At 43.3% G+C, this 23,504-nt stretch overlaps 1 protein-coding gene and 1 pseudogene across 3 annotated transcripts in view; both read left to right on the plus strand.

The window, feature by feature from the left end:
- The window catches only part of SHISA9 (shisa family member 9), a 283,052-nt gene that overhangs the window by 227,386 nt on the left and 32,162 nt on the right, over positions 1-23,504 (plus strand). The window lies entirely within an intron of this gene.
- Positions 750-21,954, plus strand: LOC103286192 (EF-hand calcium-binding domain-containing protein 14-like; annotated as a pseudogene).

The raw sequence follows: 23,504 nt of genomic DNA on the forward strand, positions 1-23,504 counted from the left end.
AATCCAGTGGACACTTCTTAGCATGACTAGCAAGGCAAGGTTGGACAGGCCTTTCCCAGTGAAATCTCTCTCCCTTGTCCTTCCATACTCTTTCTCTGTTCCCACTTTACTTTTCTCCATAGTCTCAGTATTACCTGACATGATACATGTGTATGTTGTGTTGCCTTTCTCCCCACTAGAATGTCACCACCATGCAGGCAGGTATTTTTGTATCTTTTGTCTACCGCTGTGTCCCTAGTACTCCCCCAACTGTTGCAGAGAAGCTATCAAAAATGAGGGCAAAGGAAAGGTCATTGGGTATGATGAGAGGGAAGCCAATGGGGATTTTCTCGAGGTGTTTCTGAGCAAAGAAGCCAGACCCTGAGGAAGGAAGTAGGGACTTGGAGGAGGCAATGGGTAGAATAGTCTATTAAGATTATTTTTCCGTTAGGACAATACTTTTGCATTCTCCTTTTGCTGTACTTCTTAGTAGCATTTGACCCAATTGCCCACTCCCTTCATTTCTGGCCTCCTCTCGGTCTTATCCCCTAGATTTTCTATGTTGTTTTATTTGCTTTAAGTATATATTCTTGCTCTTCCTATGGCTGATGGCTTCTTAGTCTGGCCACCTCACATTTCTGTGTAATAACCATGTTTTCTAGTTTCTGTATTTGATTGCTTTGACAACTTGAGGCCTTGCTGGACCCTGGTGGGACTGCCCATCCCAGGGTAAGCCTCTTCCTGGACATGGTAAAGGACTTGCCTCAAGCATGCCTTTCATATGCAAGCCAACAAATCCAGAGCCATACCGCCACCCCAGGGACTACTCTTCCCCCTTCGTCACCCAGGTCCAGGTACGAGACAACTAGGAATAGCTCCTGTGCCACAGACCCCACCAACGTTATCCAGAGTAACCTCAGCCTGCCTACCCCGCCTCTCCCATTCCTTCCTGCAGAACCCACAGTGAAGGCCCTGCACATGTTTCCCCCTTGCTTCTCCCTCTGCCTCCTGACTGACCCTGGCACTTCCCCCTGTGGCCACCATAGTGTGGCATGGCCCTCCTCTCAGGATCTGTGAGTAGAACAAGTTATTTTTTCAATGTTTGTTTCCTGATCTGTTGGCTTTGCCATACCTGACAAATAATAAAACCTACATTTCAAAACAATGTCATCTCCCCAGAGAGCCTTTTCCTGACTACCTATAAGGCTCAATCCAGGCAAAGTGTTGGTTTCCGTCATGGAGAGTGCCATAAGTTGTAATTACTTAATTTGTGTGTTCATTTGTCTACTTATCTCTTTACCTCTACCAGACTCTTTGTATTAGTCAGAGAACCAGAACTAATAAGAGATACACCTACTTCTACATGTACAGCAACATCTATATCCATATCTATACCTATCTCTATCTATAACTGGTGGAAGTTCCAGTTCAAAAGCCAGCACTCTCAAGGCCCAAGAAGAGCTGATTTTTCAGCTTGAGTCCAAAGGTAGGAAAATTCCAATGTCCCAGCTCAAGTAGTCTGGTAGGCGAAGTTCCCTCTTACTCAGCCTTTTGTTCTCTTCAGGTTTTCAGTTGATTGGATGAGGTCCACCCACATTGGGGAAGGCGATCTGCTTTACTTAGTCAATGAATTCAAATGTTAATATCTCCCAGAAACACCCTCACAGACACACCAATAATGTTTGACCAAATATCTGGGCACCTAGTGCCCCATCAAGTTGACACATAAAATTAAGCATCACAGAGATCCAGGACCCTGTCTGCTTTGATTGCCATTGTATCTCTGGTACCTTGCACACAGGAGATGCTTAATAATGCCTGTTGATTGAATGCAGAATAAAGACATATGATTATTCTGTGAGAGGATAGTCTAGTTAGGTGAGGCTAGGCTGTGGACCAGAGATAAATAAACCTTGAAACTCCATAGCTTAATACAATAAACCTCTATTTCTTATTTACACAAACTCTGCTGCATATTGGGTAGCCCGCTTTCATCATGTAGCAATGCCATCCAAGCATAGGACCTCCAATATGGCCAAAGTAGTGGCCTGGAAATGGCTTAAGTTACTTCTGGCAACTCTCCATTGGCCAACATTTGATCACATGTCCCAGTCTACCAGCAAAGGAGACTGGGAAATGTAGTCTTCCTGTGTCCCCTGCTGTGGTGAACTACACAGCATTGTTTCTCTGTACCATACCAGAAAAGGGAGGAGGGGGCCTTTGAAGAGGCTGTGAACTGATGCCATGGAGAAAGCTGCCCAGGAAGCAGTGAGAGCTTAGGAGTAGCTAGAGATCTTGGATTTGCTCCACATTTCATCAGCACCTGGTTTCCTATGTTTTCATCATCCCCTGAGAGGCTAAAAGCCCAGGATGTGAAGTTAGAGGGGCATGATGCACATTCACTTCTGCCATTGACCAGCTGTGTGGCTTTGGGTGAGTCACTTCACCTGTCAGTTTCTTTATCAGCAACAGTGGCATCCATATCTGCCTCATAGAGTTGACGTGAGAATTGGAGATTATACATGCATTCTGTCTGATATGAACACTTTGCTCAATGAGTGATTGTCACCATTATAGTTGTTTTTATCTTCTCCATAAGGATAGTGACATCTACTGCGACATGGCCCCTAGCAACGAGGAAGTGGCTTCCAGCTTTTGGGTTTCCAACTCCTTGCATATGGCCACTCCATGGGAGAACTCATACCTCAGAGAAGAGAAGTACCCTGCCCTGGTTTGGGCCATTTCCTCTGTCTTAAGTTGCCACATGATCCACACTCCGCCCAAGTCTGGTTGGAAGGTCAATTGCAGTCCAGCCCTTTTCTAGGGTAATCAGTTTTTTATGTAGATGCAATTAGTGAATACGGAGTTGATTAGTTCATTATGAAAATACTGAGAACAACACCATTTGCAGTGGCAGAGCTCTGGGAAGACAAATGTGCTCTCTTTTCATTTTATCAGTTGGGTCAGAGTGCCGAGAAAGTTAACATATTTTACCATAATATTAAGCCCTTTTAACACTGAAAGGCCATTATGTTAGAAAAAAATACCTCTCTGGGGTATTAATTAGAGTGATAGAGCTTAAAAAGTATCATCATTTCATTAAATTTCTTTTATACTTACGTTCATAAGGAATCCTTAATGTGAAATGTGGATGGAAAAACGCAACTCCAGCTGAAGAATTTATGAGACACAACAAGCACCCTATCTATCATTTTTAACGGAGAGACAAAAACAAAACATTTTGTCAGATTCCTGGCTTTGGATTTCTAAAACAATTACGAGCAGCCTGGGCCAGGAGTCAGAGAATAATGCAGTCTTTGTAGCACAGTCTCTAGCCTCCCCCAAGACTAATGATGACAGATGAACCCTCTGGGTGGAAACTGATGCTCCGTGTTCCAACCCTGAGTCACTCTCTTTTCTTGGGGCTTTCCTGGGTTGCACTGCGTCTCCTGCTGGCATCATGATTTAATTCTGAATTCTTACACATGTACTTAAAAATACAGACATTTAAAATACATGTTAATTTGTCCATGTATTCATCCTTGTGGTAAATATCTATTGAGCCACCCTGGGTGCCATATGCTGGGCTAGATGCAGGGGATACAGTGGTGAATGGAATAGTCCCTGAACTTAGATGCATCTAGTGTAATGGAGGGGCTGCACATTAATCAATAAGTCACAGAGACTGGTGTGACATTGCAAGTGGGATAGATGTAATGCACGTGGGAGGTAGTTTGTGCTGAGGCCGCTGATGTCAGGGAGGGTCAGGACAGGCTCCCCTTAAAGCTGACATGTGGGAAGGGAGGGGTTAAGTAGGTAGGGCTGAGTGGATGAATGGGGGTGTTTGGGGCAAAGGAAAACAGTGCTTGCAAAGCTCCTTCCCTAGGAGAGAAAGACACAGGACATTTGGGAAACTGAAAGGAGGCCAGGTGGCTGAAAGTGTGAGTGAGGGGGAGTGGCCTGAGGTTGGAGAGGTGGGCAGGGGCTGTGTATGTAAGTTAAGGACTGTCATCTTATCCTCAGAGAATGGAAAACCATTGGAGCGTTTTAGGAGGTGACATGGTTTTTTTACAAATATGTGTACACATAGATACCCATACATACCATAAACATGCAACATTAACTATGTGATGCTGAGTGAATTGCTTTCTCTAGCTAATCCTTTTCACATGTATTAAATGATACTAATAATAAGACTTACCTCTCATTTCAGTTTAGCTATTATATGAAACTAGAGGCCCGGTGCACAAATTCATGCAGGGGTGGTCCAGCCGTCCCACCCTGATTGAAGCCGATTGGGCCAGGCCAGCTGGGGGGAGGGGCTGCGGGCAGTTGGCTGGCCAGCCCCACCCCCTGGTCAAACTCCTGGTTGAACTCTCAGTCGAATTCCCCATCCAGGGGACAGTTTGCATATTAGTCTTTTATTATATAGAATAATCCAAGTTCAAATGCTATTTTTAGTGTTTGGTATGCTGTATGCATGTAAGAAAATTTCCTTCCTTCTTTCTTCCTTCCTTCCTCCCTCCCTCCCTCCCTCTCTCCTTCCCTCCCTCCCTTTCTTTCTTTCTTTCTTTCTTTCTTTCTTTCTTTCTTTCTTTCTTTCTTTTCCTTCCTTCCTTCCTTCCTTCCTTCCTTCCTTCTTTCCTTTCTTCCACCTTCCCTCTCTCTCTCTTCCTTTCCCTCTTTCCCTCTCTCCCTTCCTCCCTCTTTCCTTCCTTACCTCATTTCTTCTGCCTTTATCAACCTAATATTCCTGGTGAGGGAAAAAACAAAACAAAACACACAGCTAACCAAATAATATATTTTGCTTCTTTTAACTTTTGGGACTCAAGGCTAATTTAAAAAACTAAACAACAAAACCAGGGACTCGGCCTTGCTTATTGCTCTTATTAAATCATTTGCTTTTCACATTGGTCAATCAGTGAGTATGAACTTGGTTCTGCAGAGATGGCCAGGAGATTGGACAGCTCCCTGTTTATAACTCCTGTGCATCTTTATGGCACCAAGTGCTTAAGCAGCCCTCATATAAACAAACAGGTGGCATTAGGAATACAAGGTTGCCCGAAACCAAGTAACTCCCTGATTGCTCTTCCCCAGGGTAATTTGAGTCCAGTCATTAGTCTCGGCATCAAATCAGCACGCAGGGCTACTTCAAAGATGCAGAGTCTTCTTGATTACGGCATGGACTGTTCTTCCTTCTTGTGGCATCATTCATGGCCCTCAGTTCCTTTTTGTGGGAAATAATACTGAAACATCATTCACCACCAACAGCAATCATTCAGCCTTCCAGCGACTGTTTTTGCCTGTCTCCTAGGCTCTTAGAAAAGTGTTAAAAACAATCATATGACTTAATCACAATTCACTTATCTTGATGATTTTTTTTTTGTTTTGGTTGGGTAAATAATCTTGCTGTAAATTCCTGGTGGGCTATGAAAGAAGAGGCAGGATTTTAATGAACTAGCAATGAAGTGGAAATATTTTGAAACACCAAATAATGTATTTTGCTTGTCACCTAATTACTTATCTTCCAGTTAAGAGCACATTTCATAATATCTTACTTCCCGATCTGTTCATCTGGCAGTAAAAACCCCTCCTTGTGATTGTCATGTGCTCCCAAGTAAAGATCAATGCATTAGGAGCTCAATATGTAATGATGCTTTAATGACCTGATAATGTCTCTGTTATGAGAAGGGTTTTCTTGTTTCACTGAACATTTATTTTCTTCTCCAAGTGAAATTGTTTAAAAGGGAACTGTTATCAGTCAAAAGAGATGAACACACACACACACACACACACACACACACACACACACACCCCAATCCAGAAACAAAGGGTTGTTAATTCCGACTAGCTAGTGCCAACATTTTCTGTTCCCTTTGCTTTAACAAATGCAACATAAACACATAGAAATGTGGAATGCATCCCAGGAGAAAAAACAGTCTTGTATCCTTTGACAAATTATTTTGAAAACCATGTGGGAATGTCATGGGCAGTGTGTGTGCGCATGTACACACGCGCACACCCCCCCCCCCCCACCTACACACACACATTATTCATAAGTGTAGACTCAGTTTGTTGCCCGTGTCAGAGGCCCTGTGCTGCATAATATAGTATACAAGACAAGAAGATACTCTTTCTGGCCTCAGAGATCTCAGTCTAGATTAGCAGTTATCAACTGGGGGCAATTTTGCTCTCCCACCCTCCCTATCACCTCAGGGACATCTGGCAATGCCTGGAGACATCTTTGTTGCCACAACTTTATGGGGGAGGGGTGTGCTCCTGGCATCTAGTGGATGTAGATCAAGGATGCTACGAAACATTCCACAATGCTCAGGGCAGCCCCCACAACAAAGAATGACTTGGCCCAAGATGCCAATTGTGCAAAAATTAAGAATCTGCAGTCTAGTGGAAAAGACAAACAAAACAAACAAACGAAAAAACCCCAGCAGTTTACAATAGAGTCTGATAAGTAAATTCTAGGCCAGAGGAGGCCCAGAAGGTTGTTGGGGCAAAGGGAGTAGAGCACCTAACCCAGCTTGGGAGTTCAGGGAAGGCTTCCTGGAGGAGGTGATGGCTGTATTGAGTCTTGAAGTGAGAGAAGATATTAACTAGAAAAAGAAATGGGAGAAAAAGATATTCTGTGAATCATCACGCTGACTGCAGAGTGAGAGCTGTGGCAGAGCCCACAGGCTGGCTCATGGTGTGGCCTTAAACATGTGCTATCCCCTCCCTGGGTCTCAGTTTCCCACCTCTTCCCTCCACCACAAAATGAGAGATTGGACTAGATGATTTCCAAAGTCCTTTCTAATTTCATGTTTATTATTCTATGCCTCTGGTTTGCATCCATTTGTAAAATGCAAAATCAATTTCTGCTTGTTTTTGTTTTTTTATTGTGGGGCTTTCTCATATGACAACCTCCAGCCTTCTGTTTGTTTACCCAATAACAAATGACTTTTCCCTGGACCCAGCCTCATGCTGGGTTCTGAGAACACAGACATTTCTCCTCCTCCTGCCACCGAAAGTCTGGCCATGCAGTCTGCTCAGGGACGCTTCCCTCCATCCTTGGGATGGGCTTGGGCATCTCCTGTGGATTGACGATCTGTGAGCCCTTGGGCACCTTTCCTCTTTCCTGAGCAGTGGTCCCAGGAGAGCTGGTGATGGCCTGAATCAGGACAGGAAACGTGAACTGGAACTGGGGATGTGATATTTGAGGAGAGTTAAAGAAAATGATGAATAGGGATTGGTCTGTCATTAGGGCTTGGGTGAGATGGTACCAGGAGAAAGCCTGAGGCTGGGACTTGGATAGGGGGTGAGTGGTATGCCCTCCTTTCAGAAAAGGGAGGCATAGCAGGAAGGACCTGGTTTCAGGTGAAGATGATGCTGTAGGTTCTGTCTCTGGTCAATGAGCCAGGGAAGCCTGTGGGAGCGTGAGAGGTCCACAGGGGCCAAGGAGATGGAGGCAGCTCTGAGGAGGGAAAGGAGGACTCCTCATGTGGGGAAAAGTCACACTGTGCTCCCAGCTGTTACTTCCTGACCACGTGTAACAGACCAAGACCAGGACATGAGGAGTCTATGGCTGGGTCCCAGTCCAAATTCAAAAGAGAGTTGAACGTGGAGTAAAATAATATGAGCTCCAGTCCCAGATCTGTCTGTGGAGTGTTTGCTCTGGGGCTTCACTTGTCCCCTTGTGAAGGGGGAGATGACCCATCCTATATCCCAGAGATGTTGTAAAAGCAGTGAATAGGCCGGATGAGAAGAGTTGTTTGGAGGCTGCAAAGTTCTGTGATTTGGGTGGACATGCCCAGTGCTGGGTGCTGAGGTGGGCATATACTCAGGCAGAAGGTGAGGGTTAGATGCGACCCATAAGGGAGGCAGGGCTGATTAAAAGTCATTCTCCAGCTAGTCTTAAAGGGGCCTGGGATTACTTCCAGTGCTTCTCAGCAGGGCCACTGTCCATATACTGGGTGTGATGAATCCCTTTGTGGGACCTCACACATTCAGCAGTCTCGATTCACAGTGCCCATAGCCTCTCTTTCTCTCCTTTATCATGTTTGCAATAAAAAAATGGCCTCTCCCACCCATCCACATGCTTCCAGGGGTGGGTGGAGTGAGAGTCACTGTGATTAGAATGTCACATATAGGAGAACCAAGTAAGAGAGAGCAACTAGTTGAAGCCAAAGCCATATAGCTATCAAGTGGCAAAACTGGGATTCAAACCAAGGTATACTCTTCATTCTCTCTTTCTCTGAAATGTAAATATACATATATATATATATATATATATATATATATATATGTATGTATGTATATATATATGTATATATTATATATATATGTATGTGTGTATATATATATATGTATGTGTGTGTGTAAAATATAGAAATCATATGTAAATATAAAAGATATTTATTTAATATGTAAATAAATTATATACGAATCTATTATATATAATATAATGAATAAAGGTTATATAATTATATTAAACAAAGACTAAGGTAAGATATAAATATAAATAAATATAAACCTATTTTAATGTATACATATGTATATAAATAGATGCACATATACATATATACATATCTTTATATTTATAATTTAGCTTAATTTCTGTTTTAGGTTCTTATTCTTCCTAATGTTAAACACATCAGTCAATTAAGATTTCCTTACTCAATCTATTTTACCTCCCCTTTGTCCCCAAGATCGCATCTAGACTCAGAGGAGGCTTACATCTGGCCTTGATTATGTGTCCTCAGTGGCTTCTACTGATGGGTACATCTTCTGGTCTAGTTCTTGGCTGACAGAAGGCATCCATCCTTGCACCTGAAAAGGTGCTCATTCTCTTTTTCAGCCCCTGAGCATGGGGTCCATGCCATTCCTGCTGCTCTGCCTCTTTGTCCTGGCCCCAGGGTCTGTTCAAGTTCCAGAGTCTCCTTTCAGAGTCCAGATCTCAATCACTATCTCTCTTGGGTCTGGTTGTTCTATTTCAGCCAGGGCCAAGGCTGCTGGGAGGCCTGGCCCAGGTCAGCCAGACAGACAGACCCCAGAGCGTGGACTCGCACTGGGGTTTCTGAATTTAGCCCAAGGCTTGGGCCCCTCTCACTTACATAACTGGTGGTGCCAGTTACATCTGTAAGCTGGCTTTTGACTCAACACTATTTTTTTAACAAGTAAAATATAATTGCAGGCTTATTGTTATAGTATAACCTCAGATGGAGGAGTGGGTGGTAGGGTGGGCTGAAACTCAAGACAGATAATGGCCTTATAGGGCTGCAGCTCTCAAATCACCCACATCTCTTCTTCCTGTTTTTAATCCCTGGTTGAGACAATAGCTAAGCCATGATGTTGAGTTGATGTTATTCATCCGTGTGGTTACTCCAAGGCTGGGAGGACACCAAATTCCAATTATAGGCCATTTGCCACGCTTTGATCTTTGAAGACTCAGGGATAGGGAGCCTCCACATTTGCTGATGGGGAAAGCCTGATTCTCTTTGAATTTTCTTCTCCCTGCCCACCAGCTAGGACTCTTTCTGATCCAGGGCCAAACTCTCCGATGTGCTTGGGGATCTGAGCTGTGGAGATCTATGTTTCATTCCTACCATGGGCAGCATACAGAACCCTGTCTCAGAGAGTATATACCCACAGCTAATCAGTTGTTCTCTTATCTAACTTTGCCCTCTCCTATAGCCCAGAATTCCTCATGCCTTCTGGGCCAAAAACCAAAACTAGCTTAGCAAATGCTCATCCATCCAGATCAATGCTGTGTTTTGAAAATCAACCCTCCTGAAATTTGACTCCTTTCTTATCTGTTTCTCTTGTGCAAACTCTTCATGGGACTCTGGCTGCCCTATGGCCATCTGCCCAGTGAGGAAGGGTCACTTCGTAAAAAGAAGCATGGGGGTGTGTGGCAGTCAGCTCTTCATAATACCCCCCAACACACAAATTAGGCACAACTAGTGCCCAATACTTTTTCTATTAAAAAAAAAATGGACATAATTTGTAAGTATATATCCATTCTTGGGATTTTCTTTTTGCCTAATATTCATCCTGCCCACTAAATTATGAGGCAGGAACTTGGTCCATATTTTCATTGATATATTCACAATGCCTGGGATGGCACTTTGCACATAGAGGCACTTCAAAATACCTATTGAATGTATGAATGAATGAATGAATGAATGAATGAATGAACGAACAAATGGACAGGTCTATTCAAAGAATTTATAGAGAGGATGAGGTGCTTGCACTGGAAGAACAATGTGCACATAGAGAAGAGAACTGGGAGTTTTATTCTCAAGTTCTCAGAGAATCTTCTCCAGCCATAGTTAGGTGTAGGTTGGATCAGGAGTATGTGTGGAGAGAGAAGTAATGTAGAATTCTGGAGACTTGCCTCTCAACTGATCCTGGCACTACGTACATTTGCTGAGTGACCATGGACAAGCGTACTTCCTCTTTAGGTCTTGGTGGTTTCCTTTTTTAATTGTTTCCCATCTGTAAAATTTTGGAAGGGACTGGAAGAGTCTTCAGGGTACACAGTTCTACAATCTTCTGAGGAGGCTTCTGCCGTGGATCTAGGGCCTCACCCATTGTAAGTCGCTTCCTCCAGTCACTCTCCGGGCTCCTGACATAGCAGATGGGGCTGGTGCCACCCACGGCTGACAGATGAGCCTCATTTACAGCCCTCAGCATTTAACCACTTGGCAGAATCATTAGCTCTGAGATTCTGGGGGAGCCCTCCTGTCCCCAGCCACACAGACAACTTCTCACCCCCATGCCTCTGTCTGTGCCAGAGACCTGGGAACATGGAAGAGAGGAGCCAGCCTCCAGCCATGGGTCGATGAGGCCTTAGAGAGAAGCCATGTTTGAATCTAGCAATTTGCCCAGAGAGCAGAAGATGAGGTGGTCTCCAGTAGAACATTAGCGGGCTTAGTCTAATTCCAGGTCCAGTTCCTCAGAGGCCAGCTGGTTATTTTTGTTGCCCTATTCAGTAACCATATCAGCCATTCTAGAAAGACCTGATACTGAATACAAGGTGGCCTGAAAATTGAAGCAAACTTTGTTCCTCTCTCATTTGTTGACATTTAAGGATTTGAGTGGCCAGTTATTTCCATGACAATCACAATTCCCTAATATCTATTGAGTATTGACCAGGGGCTAGGCATAAGCATCTTTACATGCTTTATCTTATTTTATCCTCACATCATTACATGAGAGGTACTATGATTATCACTGTTTTATAGCCAAGGAAACAAAGAATCGGAGACATTAAGAAATTTACTCAGTCATACAGCCACTCAAAGGCAGACCCAGGATTCACATTCAAGCAAACCCACAATGCCTCTCTTTTTTTTTTCCAAGTAATTGAAGGAACTGCTCTGTTAAATAAGCATGCCTCCTGGCCTCAGCCCAGTGATGGGAAGGAAGGTGGGGCTGGAGAAAGTGCAAGTTCTCTCCTTCCTGTGAATGAATAGTTTTAGATTCAACAATTCATGGCCTATAATTGGAAAATTAAAGAATGAGACAAGGCCATTGGGTGGCAATAGAGTCCTTTTGCTGTAAAGAGGACCAGTCACACCCATACCTCCCTCTGCTACTTCGTTCTGACAGAAGGATGTGTGTTAACGTATTGTGTTGGGAGCAGGATGGAATGAGAGGGACAAGACCTGAAATATTTGTTTAGATTTCTTTCTTTGGGTTGATGTTGGCCCAGGACATCGACCTTTATTATATTTTTATTTTATTGATTTTTTACAGAGAGGAAGAGAGAGGGATAGAGAGTTAGAAACATCGATGAGAGAGATACATCGATCAGCTGCCTCTTGCACACCCCCTACTGGGGATGTGCCCGCAACCAAGGTACATGCCCTTGACCGGAATCGAACCCGGGACCTTTGAGTCCGCAAGCCGACGCTCTATCCACTGAGCCAAACCGGTTTCGGCTCGACCTTTATTATATGAGGGAGTTGCTGGTCAGTTAGAAAACTTTCCTAAGAGCCTTTAGGCAAAGGACTCTGGCTAACATAGCTCCTTAACTTAGATTGGCCAGGAACCTATGACTTAGAGCTCCAAGGGGCGATTAGGTCTAGACATGTAGTGTCCCTGAAGTGTTTGTTGAACGAATGAAAACTGTTTTTAATAATTTTACACTTTTACCTCTTGGCTCCCACAAAGAAGTATAGCCCTAGCCAGTTTGGCTCAGTGGATAGAATGGTGGCCCACGGACTGAAGGGTCCTGGGTTCGATTCAAAGGCATGTACCTCAGCTGCGGGCTCAATCCCCCGCCCTGGTTGGGGCGAGTGAAGGAGACAACTAACTGAAGTGTCTCTCTCACATTGAGGTTTTCTCTCTCTGTCTCTCCCCTTCCCTTCCACTCTCTCTAAAAATCAATGGAAAAATATCCTCCGGTGAGGATTAACAATAACAACAAAAAAGTATAGATATGTTCAGGGTGTCTTCTTCCTATCTAACTTTTAAGATAAATTCACCACCCACAGCTCTGTTGAAAGAAATTTGTCATGTTGCATTGTTTGTGACTCCACCCCTGTCTCAAAGCCACAGAAGTTTGAAGAAGCGGGGAGTTTGGGGAGAGGAAGGATGGTTTGGGAATCTACTTATGTAGCAGCTACTTCCACTGCCACACAAAACTGACAACTTGGCAATACCCTCACCCCTTCCAGTTTCCGGGACCCACCACCTCTGGGATGTTTAAATCTGTCCTCTGCAGCTCTCCTCTCTGGCTCAGATTCCATTTTAAACCTAATCCCATTTTGATCCCATGTTTCAGAGATTCCTCACAGTTTCCGGTCTGCCAGCAGTACGCATTATTTCTTAGCAGGGCGATGTCTTTACATATTTTGAAAACCTTTAAACATTTACATTTATATTCAGTAAAATTCATCCTTCTTGGTGAATGGTTGTATCGGTTTGGACAAGTGCATGGAGTCATGGAGTCACCACCACAGGTGACACATGTGGTTTCATTCCCCCCAGTTCACCCCCAAATTCTCTACAAAGACTGCCCCTTTGTAGTCAACCCCTCCTGCCAACCCCTAGCAACCACAGTCCTGTTTCCTGTCTCTCCAGTGTTGCCTTTTCCAGAACGTCTCATACATGGAATCACATAGGATCTAGCATTGTGCATCTGCCTTCTTTCATTCAGCATAATGAGTGTATGAATAGGCCGTTACTTTTTATTCCTGAGAGGTATTCCCTAGTATGGATGTTCGCAGATTGTTTGTCAGTCAGCAACTGAAGGACATTTCATTTGCTCTTTGTTTCTGGTGATTATGAATGAATCCACTTCACACAGCATGCAGGTTTTTGTGTGAGTGTAAGTTTTCATTCCTCTTGCTTAAATACCTAGGAGTGGGATTGCTTGGTCCTATTATAAATATGTGTTTAACTTTTTAAGAAACTGCTAAACAGTTTTTCCAAAGGGGTTGTACCATTTGCATCCCTCCAGCAGCGTGTGAGAATTTTAGTTGCTCCGCATCCTCACCAGGACTTAACATTGTTAGTGTTTTTGTTTTTGCTGTTCTTATATGCCATGATATTTCCTTGCGGCTTCATTTTGAATTTTAAAAAATATTTTGATAATAATTTTTTTAAAAAATTTGGTATAGGAGGGATGACTCTAAGGTATGCCCTGTCTTGAAACAGGTTGCCTCTGACCTTTGTACCTAGTTTTAATATCACATGTGTTATAGGGAAGTTGTTTCCTTGTCTGCTACCCCCATTGGACTGTGAGCTTCTCAAAGGCAAGGGCGGGTTTTATTCTTTTCTCTTTCCCTGGTCCCCAGAAAGATGCCTGGCCTAAGATTGGACATGGTGATTATTTGGTAAGTAGGTTATTCAATGAATAAATGTGCTCAACCTGTAATTAGAAGGGATTTGGTTTATTCAACAGTCTGAGAGTCCCTAGAGAAATAAATGATTAGGTTGTTTTTATTGGGCTAGGATATATATTTTTAAATGATAATATTGCCCTGGCCAGATAGCTCAGTTGGTTAGAGCTTCATCACAATACGCCAAGGTTGTGGGTTTGATCCCCAGTCAGGGAATATACAAGAATCAATCAATCACTGCATAAGTGGAGCAACAGATCAATCTCTCTCTTTCTCCTTTCTCTCTCTTTCTCTCTCTCACTCTCTCTCTCTCATTAATAAATAAGACATTTTTAAAAATGGTAATATTATGGGAAAGAGGATTTAACATTATAGACACTTATGTGTGTCAACCAATAAGGCTAGTGTTTTCAGGACATGTCTTGTGTTATCCTTTCCCATCCTGAACTTGTCATAAATAATCAGATAGGATGGAGACAAAAGCACTGGCTTTGGGCTTTGTCTCTGCTGCTTGTGATCTTGAATAAGTAGTTCAAAGCCTCTCTTTGCCTCAGTTTGTTCATCTGCAAAATGAGCACAATAATGCCTAATTTATAGAGTGGATTTGGGTATAATAAAGGACATGTGGGTAAAGCATTTGGTATGTGTGGGGTTTTCAAATTGTGGTGAAGAATACATAGCATAAAATCACCATCTAAATGAACAGTTCAGTAGCATTAAGTATTTTCACATTGTTGCAAAACCAATTTCTAGAACTTTTTCATCTTGCAAAACTGAAACTCTCTACCCATTAAACACTAACTCCCTATTCTTCCTCTCCCCAGCCCCATGGCAACTATCATTCTACTCTCTGTCTCTATGGATTTGACTACTCTAGGTGCCTCATATAAATGGAATCACATGGTATGAGTTTTTTGTAACTGGCTTATTTCACTTAGCACATGTCCTCAGGGTTCAGGTTGTGGTGCGCATCAGACTTTCCTTTATTTTTGAAGCTGAAAAACATTCCAATGTATGAACATACCACAGTCTGTATAGCATTCATCCCATCAACAGACACTTGGGTTGCTTCTGCATCTTGGACATACACGAGTATGTGAATATCTCTTCGAAATGCTATTTTCAATTCTTTTGTTCACTTGTGTGCTGCATTTGATGAAACTTAGTTTTCCATTTTCCCCCTTTTTATATGCAATGAAGGGAGGTGCCAAAGGTCAGTTAATTTGCCTAGAGCCTTACAGCTGATAGATTTGAACCCAAGTCTTCTGTCTCTCAATGATCTATTCTATCTCAATAACCTTGCTTTTCTCTCAAATGGTTCTCAAGAAGGGGGATTGGCATTTTGAGTGACAGAGAAAGCTATTGGCAGAACTTGAGAAGATCTGGAAGAGGGGTGTCCATGACTGTGAATCTCATAATCGTTCACTTATACGTTTTGTGACAGGCCCTTAAAAATGGAATTTCCAAGCTAAGTGGGAGAGATTTGCAGCTCAATTAAGTGAATAATTTAATAGACAAAATTTTTGAGGCTGATAGGTTGATAGGGAAATCAGAGTAGTATGCCTCCGTGCATTGTGAATCTTCAACCGAAGCATGAGCTGAAGGCCTTTTTGGTGCACACTGAAACATTCCTCCAACAGCCCCTGATGTGGGACTGTATGTAGGCTCCTCCGACTCCTCTGTAGAATCATCTTTACCTTAGATTTGATGGAGGCATATTTCATCTTCTACCCATGGGCACGTGTGCCGTGTTCTCACTTGGAGGGTACACACATGAGCAGTGTAGCATCCCGAGTGTCAGGAGGAGCCCAGTTTTCTCATTTGTTATATTGCTGTGCTTTTTGTTGTTGTTATTATTTGCTGTCCCAGGCATCAAATGGTCCATAAACAGAACACTTATCCATCGCATATCCAGCTGAAAAAGATAAAAACAAATTTCAAAGCAACTAAAATGGCTGTTGCTAAGCCAGCACATGCAATGCATTTTTCTATGTGACTGCCTGTCACATAGCGGGTGCCTGAAAAATGGTCCTTTTTCCTTATCTTTTCCTGCATTTGAATTCATTTCCATGCAAGGAGCTAGGCTAGGCCCTGGAATGGAGGGATAGGGAAGATAAATTCCCTGACTTCAGAGGTCTGGGACAACAGGCATCGAAAAGAAATAGCAGTATTCATATGGATGAAGAAGAGAGTTAAGGAGTGTTACATGTTGAATTGTGTCCCCCCAAATTGATATGTTGAAGTCCTAGCCCCCAGGACCTCAGAATGGACCTTGTTTGGGAATAAGTTGTTGCAGGAATACAGTAGGCCCACTTAACTGTGTTTTTGCTTTCTGGGGTCTCAGTTACCCATGGCCAACTGCAGTGTGAAAATATGGGGAGGGGAGCAATTCCAGAAATAAACAGTCCATAAGTTTTAAATTGCAACTGTTCTGTGTAGAGTGATGAAATCTCCCGCTGTCTCGTTCGTGATGTGAACCATATATTCACTACATACACTGCTCCCCAACCTTTAGTCACTGAACAGCCATCTTGGTTATCACATCTGTTACAAGGATAGGCAGTGCTTGTGTTCACATCACCTTTATGTTACTTAATAACGGTCACAAAGGATAAGAGTAGTGATGCTGGCAATTCAGATATGCCAAAGAGAAGCCAGAAAATGCTTCCTTTACACGCAAAGGTGAGTATAGTCCAATTAGATACTCCAAGAGAGCGATAGAGAGACAGACCACATTCACACGTTTATTACAGTATATTGTTGTAATTGTTCTATTTTATTATTGTTGTTGTTAATCTCTTAGTGTACTTAATTTGTAAATTAAACTTTATTATAGGTATGCATGTGTAGAAAAAAGCATTATATTTATATATGGTTTGGGACTATTCATGGTCTCAGGCAACCACTGGGGGTCTTAGAATGTATCCCCGCAAATAAGGGGGAACCACTGTAATTAATTCGGATGAGGTCATACTGGAGTAGGGTGGCCCTCTAATCTAATATGACTAGTGTCCTTATTAAAAAGGGGAATTTGGACACAGACGTGCACACGGGAAGAACACAAGGTGAAGATGAAGGGACAGAGATGGGGGTGGTGTATCTATAAGCCAAAGGACTCCAAAGATTGCCAGCAAACTACCAAAAGCTAGGCAACAGGCCTGGCACAGATTCTCCCTCACCATCTCAGAAGGAGCCAACTCTACCGACACCTTGATCTTGGTCTTCCAGCCTTCAGGACTGTGAGAAAATGAACTTCTGTTGTTAAGACCCCCAGTCTGAGACACTTAGTTATGGCAGCCCTAGCAAACTAATACAGAAACTGCCGTTGTATTTAGGATACAATGGGGTTAGGAAGGTCCCTTGGAGGGCATGATGTTAAGCTGACACTGGTAATATGACTCAGAGTTACCTTGGAAAGATGTAGGGAAAAAAGGAGAGCATTTGCAGAATAAAACAGTATTTTTCCACAGGCTAATTGTTACTTTAGAGTTTATTCTAACAAATTGGGTATCTTGTTTGAAATCTCATAACACATTAGGGCTTGAAACAATGATATGAGAGGACTGTCTGCTGCTCACTGTGCAATGGGTAAAGCCGACTCAGCATGATGGAGGAGAAAAGAAACAAGGATTAAATAGATGGAATTATGAGAAGGAGGACACAGGGAAGAGAAGAAACTGAACAACCACGCCACTCGGGCTACTGAGTGAAGGGGCAACCACCCACTGTTACGTGATCTGGTGAAATGGGCCACTGTGAGCATAGACCACCTTTTGTATTTATAATGGTGATGCTGAGCCACCAATGGCCTTTAGCCACCTGAGACATGGCCTGTTTCCAATAAAGGAAGCGAAACCAAGAAATTGTAGTTTCTTAAACATACATGCAGTGCTGCTCTAAATGAACATGGTCTCCTCTTCTTGTTACTGTCTTTGACAGTCTCCCTTTTACACAATGTGGATGAAGAAGGCTTTCTAAAACTGGGTTTGGTACCCTCTCCCTTGTGCTTTCACAGAGCTCTGTGCGTTGCTGCACCATAGCACTAGCCATGCTGATTTTTAACCTCCTCCATCTCGCCTGCCGTATTTCTGGTCTGCCTCCCACCCTGCACTGTCATCTCCTTGGAGCACCACCTGAGATTTGAAATGTATCTTCATCCCCCAGAGCCTGCATAAAAACTGGCCAAAAGCGAACATTAAGTACATATTTATTTAACAACCTCAGTTTTTAAAATTTTCCCATCTTAAGTGGTGAGAATAATTTTTTTTTGCATGCCCTTGGGTAGCACAAAAGCTTCATCTGCCAAAGGTTTTACAATGATATATGCACATTTTGTTCTTCATTGCAAATCCCTGCCACCAAGATTCAGTAAGATGGGCTTAATTCTTTCTCTACATAAACCTTTGCTGATGAGAGCCTCGCCTGTTATGTTCTCCTCTGACAAATTCAAGGTAATTTTGATTTTATTTATTTATTTATTGTTTGCTTGCTTGTGGCCAGAGAAAAATCTACATGGTGTAGCAAGCTATAATTTTCAGGTTTTCTCTTAAAAAGGATGCTGGTCATAAAGGGTTTGGAACGGATAGAAAGGAAAATAGGACTGAAAACCAGAGCTCTGTTACGATTTCTGAAGGTCTATTCTCTTACCAGTGAAATGGGCTCTGAAAGAACATCTCCTGCCTATTTGCTCTCATTTGTCCAATTCAGACGGAGACAAGGGAATAATCTGGAATGTGTCCAGGAATCTGAGTCCAGAAGGGGCCTTATGGAAACCTAACACCCTCTGCTTCTCAGGGTCACCCCATCACGTTGTTTTGGTTTCCTGGGCAGGAAATATACAAGATGAGCCTGAACCAACTTGCAGGACATGAAAATAAAGTAGTTCTCAAAAAAAAAAAAAGAGATGTAGGTATGTCAAGGGAACATGAGAGCCGACTGGAAGAGTTTACAATTGCCAAACCTGGAACAATTTGAGCAACAAAACAAAATAATTAGCATTGGATTATAACCCAAAGTATAAAATGCATTCTTCGTGTGTCCAAAATGATACAAATAAATGATTGAATAAACAAGTAAATGGGGATGAAGACGAATTCAAATAATTGATACAGATACTCCATCCTTATATGTGGGCTGGTTATCGTGACTTCCTTCCAAGGAGTATGATATGAAAAAGAGGGAAACAGAGTAACTTCAGTGGAAAAACTTGGTAAACACTGCCTCGGCCAGCTGGTTTGAGTTCATGTCAATAGTGATAAGTCATGCTAGTACCTATCTCTGATATGTTATGACAAGAATGTCCCTTTATCTCTATGGTTTTCCTCCCCCCAAATCCATAATGCAGGTATAGTCATGAGAAAAGCATCAGACAAATTTCAGTTGAGGGCCATTCTAAACATACCTGACCAGCACTGCTCAAACAAGGAAAGTCTGAGAAAGGCACAGCCCGGAGGAACCTAAGGAAACATGACCACTAAGTTGAATGTGGCACCAGGATGAGATTCTAGAACAGAAAAAGGACAGTAGTAAAAACTAAGTGAACTTGAATGGACCGGGGCTTTAGTGAGCAATATTTCTGCGTTAATTATACCAATAGATGATATTAGTAACAGGGGGCTCTGGGATATGAGGGAGCTCTCTATACTATCTTGGCTGTATTTCTGAAAATCTAAAACTGTTTTACAGTAAAAAGTGTATTTCAAAAAAGATATTGTTCCTTGTTGGCCAGGGGCAGGAGCTTATGGCCACCTCTGCCGCCCCCAGAGTGGCTTGAGTGGACGAGACACATGTGAGTTCCCCAGAGTCCTCTGGTGCCAGAATACCTAGCCCTCTGGGCAGGAGCCCTTCAGGTGGGCTGAGCTGCCTTTGCCCCTCCGTGCTGCACCCCCCCTCCCAAGCCCTGACAGCAGGGCTGGGTCTCCCCGGACGCTGGACTGACTCCTCAGGCCGAGTCCTCCAAGCTGAGCCAGGCCCTGGGTCTTCCTGGTCTTAGGCTTCCTTCAAACTCAGGACAGAGGCTGGAGGGCAGTGAGCACCCTGGACCCCGGCATTTTCTTGGGGCCCAGGCTGTGTCTGGGTTGTAGCAACTGGGAGCTCCCTCTTGCTGCCAACTGTCCAGCTAGGGAGAGGCTGGCACATTCCCACTGTCTCCTTCTGCACCTCTCCCTCTCCTCCCATCCAATAACAGGTTTCTTTTCCCTCTCCATTGGAAATCCAGCCTCAGAAGGACACACAGCCATTTGTGTGTCCTTCCCCGCTCCTGGAGCACCCTTAGAAATATTACCTACTTACCAGGGCTGAGAATCGCTCATTCTTGACTCGGCTTTTCAGCCCCTTTGGGAGACAAAAGTTGTCTCCTTAACAGGCTTTTAACTGACACTTCATGCCTAGTACCTTGTTCATTCGGATCACCAGCTCCCTGGCCACATGTATGTGACTTCTCCCATCCATGAGTTCTATTGTCCTCTGGTCTCTAATCTTCAGCTCCCAGAATAGAATATATGGTCAATTTCACCCCTGGGTGGGAGTGTCCAGGGGGCTTTGGCCCAGGATCCCTCACCCTAGAAGGCCGCTCCAAGGTAGCGAGAGAATTGGGCATCAGGTACAAACAAACCTGGTAGCTCCGGAGTGGGTGCTCCACTCACCCCACACAAGAAGATGAAAAAGCAATGAGCTCAATGCATTGATTGGCTTGTCCGGGGACAGTCAGAGAAAGAATCCCAAGGAAGGCTCAGGCCACTGCCTGCTTCACGCCGAGCCTCCTGCCTCAGACACTGAATCCAGCTCCGAGAAGAAGGAGGAATTCGGTGTAGTTGGAAATCGCTCTCGATTTGTCAAGGTCAACTGTTTACGATGCTGCCAAATCTGTTCTCCGCTCTGTGCTTTTGCCATCCTAGCCGCCTGCATGGGCTTGCTGTGGATGCCCACTGCTCTGAAGGAGGATCTGGATGCCCTCAAGGAAAAATTTAGAACAATGGAATCTACTCGGAAAAGTTCATTCCAAGAAATTCCCAAACTTAATGAAGTATTCAGCAAACAAAAAACAACTAGAGAAGATTGAATTGGAGAGCTGGGCTTGAAGACAGTCTGGAGAAACATCATAGACATGAATAAGCAGATTTCTCTGTTGAATTCTGCAGCAAACCCCCTCAAAGTCAATGTTAAGTCAGCGGCAGATTTAATTAGCCTGCTTGCCACTGTGGAGGGACTTCAGAAGAGCGTAGCTTCCATTGGCAATACCGTAAACAGTGTCCCTCCTGCTGTGGAGGCAAAACAGAAAACTGTGGACGGACACAAGAAGCCATGGAGTTACCACAGAGTGATATGAATCGGCACTCCTTGGCAGAGACCAGGGGAAGCAACCAGATTATTCCATTGCCTTCAGCTCCATCAGAACTTGACAACGAAACCCACAGTGAGAATTTGAAACAGGATGTCCTGTACCTTCACAACTCTTTAGAGGAGGTGAACAGTGCCCTAGGCGGGGTACCAGAGACAGAATGATCTTAAACTTGAGGGGATGAATGAGGCAGTCAGTATAATCTTACCCAGAGTCAACTTGGTAGAAAGAGATAGGGTTGCTATGGACAAGGTAGAAAAGCAAGCAACTGTCCTTCAGGAGGAGGGGTGATAGAGTTGCCACTCTGAAAAGAGATTCTTTGCATCAGGTGACCAGATACAGTAAAAACCCAAAGCATAAAGAGGGAAGCTAGCTCAGATTCCTGGCTATCTAAGCTAAGTCGGAAACTACAGCTGATCAGTACTCTCACCCACAAGCTGAGAGCAACAGGTCTCCTATAAAGAGCAAGTACAGAGTTTCAAAGCCATCAGCATTGCCAAAATTTTCAGTCTCTGGGAGATCATGTTGAGAAAGCTGCCCAGCTAAACCTATCTCCCTATTATGAGTTTCTAGCATCTGAGAACTTTGGGATTTATTCCATAAGACTAGCCAGAACGAGGATGGGAAGCTGACCTCCCAGGAAATTTGGAACTCCTTAGGTTCTGCTATGCCAGCACCAGAGAGTTTGATGCCGACGAAGATGGAAGATAGTCATTCCTGGAGCTAAGACTAGCATATTTAGAAACCCTTAAGTTTGTTTTTTCTTTATATGATATTCAGCTTGGTGTTGGCTAACTTTTGATTTTTTTTACTAGAAATATCAAAATTTAGTAAAAGCAAGATGAAGTCTTTTTCCATGAATGTATCTGCTTATCTCATTATGGCTTATGTTTCTCTATCTTTAAAAACATTTTTCCCCCCAACTGAGCTATTTCACTTTCTTGGAAAGGTTAAAATATAGTATAAAATTAGCCTGGTACTTTAGGTAATTTGAAGATTACTCTTCTGGGTGCCTTCTATTCCCCCCCCCCTTCTTTAAATATATATATATACATACACACACACACACATACACACACACACACACACACACACACACACACACCCTCTGATGGATTTTGTAACAACCAAATAACATTCTAGCAATAAATTGAGTTATACTACTATATTTGTATATACTGTACTATAGACAGTATATCTGTACCTGGAAGGTATTTTTTTTTGAGAACTAATTTATATGAACTATGTTTGAAGGTAATGCAGCTTGTCCTTTTTAGTTTCAAATTTGTATCCATGGGCAGATACTTTGAGAACACCTTAACTCTTTGTTGTATGTGTGTTTCTTTTGCATTGGATAGCTATCCATGGAGGAGTCTGTTCTGTTTTTTAGCTTATCATCTGTTCTCATCTCGAGCTTGTCCTGCTAGCCTCATCCCTGAGCAGGTATATCGTTCCATCCTTTCCCCCTACTCATTTTGGTAGAAGTGTTCCTACGGTACTCTCAGGCTAGTGAATACCCTTGTCACGCAGCCTGGGAAAGTGCCCTATCTCCAGGCACAATGAGGGCATCTCGAACGGCTTTGTTCTAAGTTGATCAGATTCATTGGCTTAGGAAGAACCTGAGAAGCCTATTCTTCAGTATTAATTCTGGATTTTTTTTTGTAAATTATCTTAACTTACCCAACCTGGGACTTGTGTGTAGCTGTCTGTAATCAAGACTCACGTGCCACGTCTCAGCTCTGAGAGGAAGGTCGATGGTAGTGCTGAGTTTGGTTTTGGTTTTTAATACTTTGACCTTTTCCCTCTGGCAGCCACTACTGCTGCTTTCCTAAATTACCCAAAACACTGCTTCTTGGACTTTATTCTGTACCATTTGGTATAATGTTTACTTAAAGGGCCTCCTTATAAATCAGGCAAAAAGGTTTGGTAGGAAGAAAGGAACCAAAAGAAGAGCAAACCCAGCTTAGGGGATGGCTGTGGTGTGGTCTTAAGGGAAGAGAGGGGCCTGGCACTTAGGAATGTGCCGAAACATCAAAGCTGAAGACTGGGCACTATTCCCTGGTGGCCATGCCCATTGGGGTGGACGGCTCTCAGTGCCCCTGCTGGTCTCACTAGTCACAGTTGAAGATTCTGACTGTGATGGGCTCATGTTCATAATGGCCTGCTGTTGAGTTGTTTTTAGTGACAGTTTCATTTGCTACACCTCTCATTAGCTCGCTTACCAACACCAGCCAGATGCGTTCCCTTCTTTTATTTCCAAACCAGAACACATTAGGGTATTTCTGACTTTATAGAGCATGCATTGTTTGTTATGCCAACCTAACCTACCTTGTTGTTTTCTCACA

The sequence above is a fragment of the Eptesicus fuscus genome, chromosome 4 (assembly GCF_027574615.1).
Source record: "Eptesicus fuscus isolate TK198812 chromosome 4, DD_ASM_mEF_20220401, whole genome shotgun sequence".
Lineage (NCBI taxonomy): Eukaryota > Metazoa > Chordata > Mammalia > Chiroptera > Vespertilionidae > Eptesicus > Eptesicus fuscus.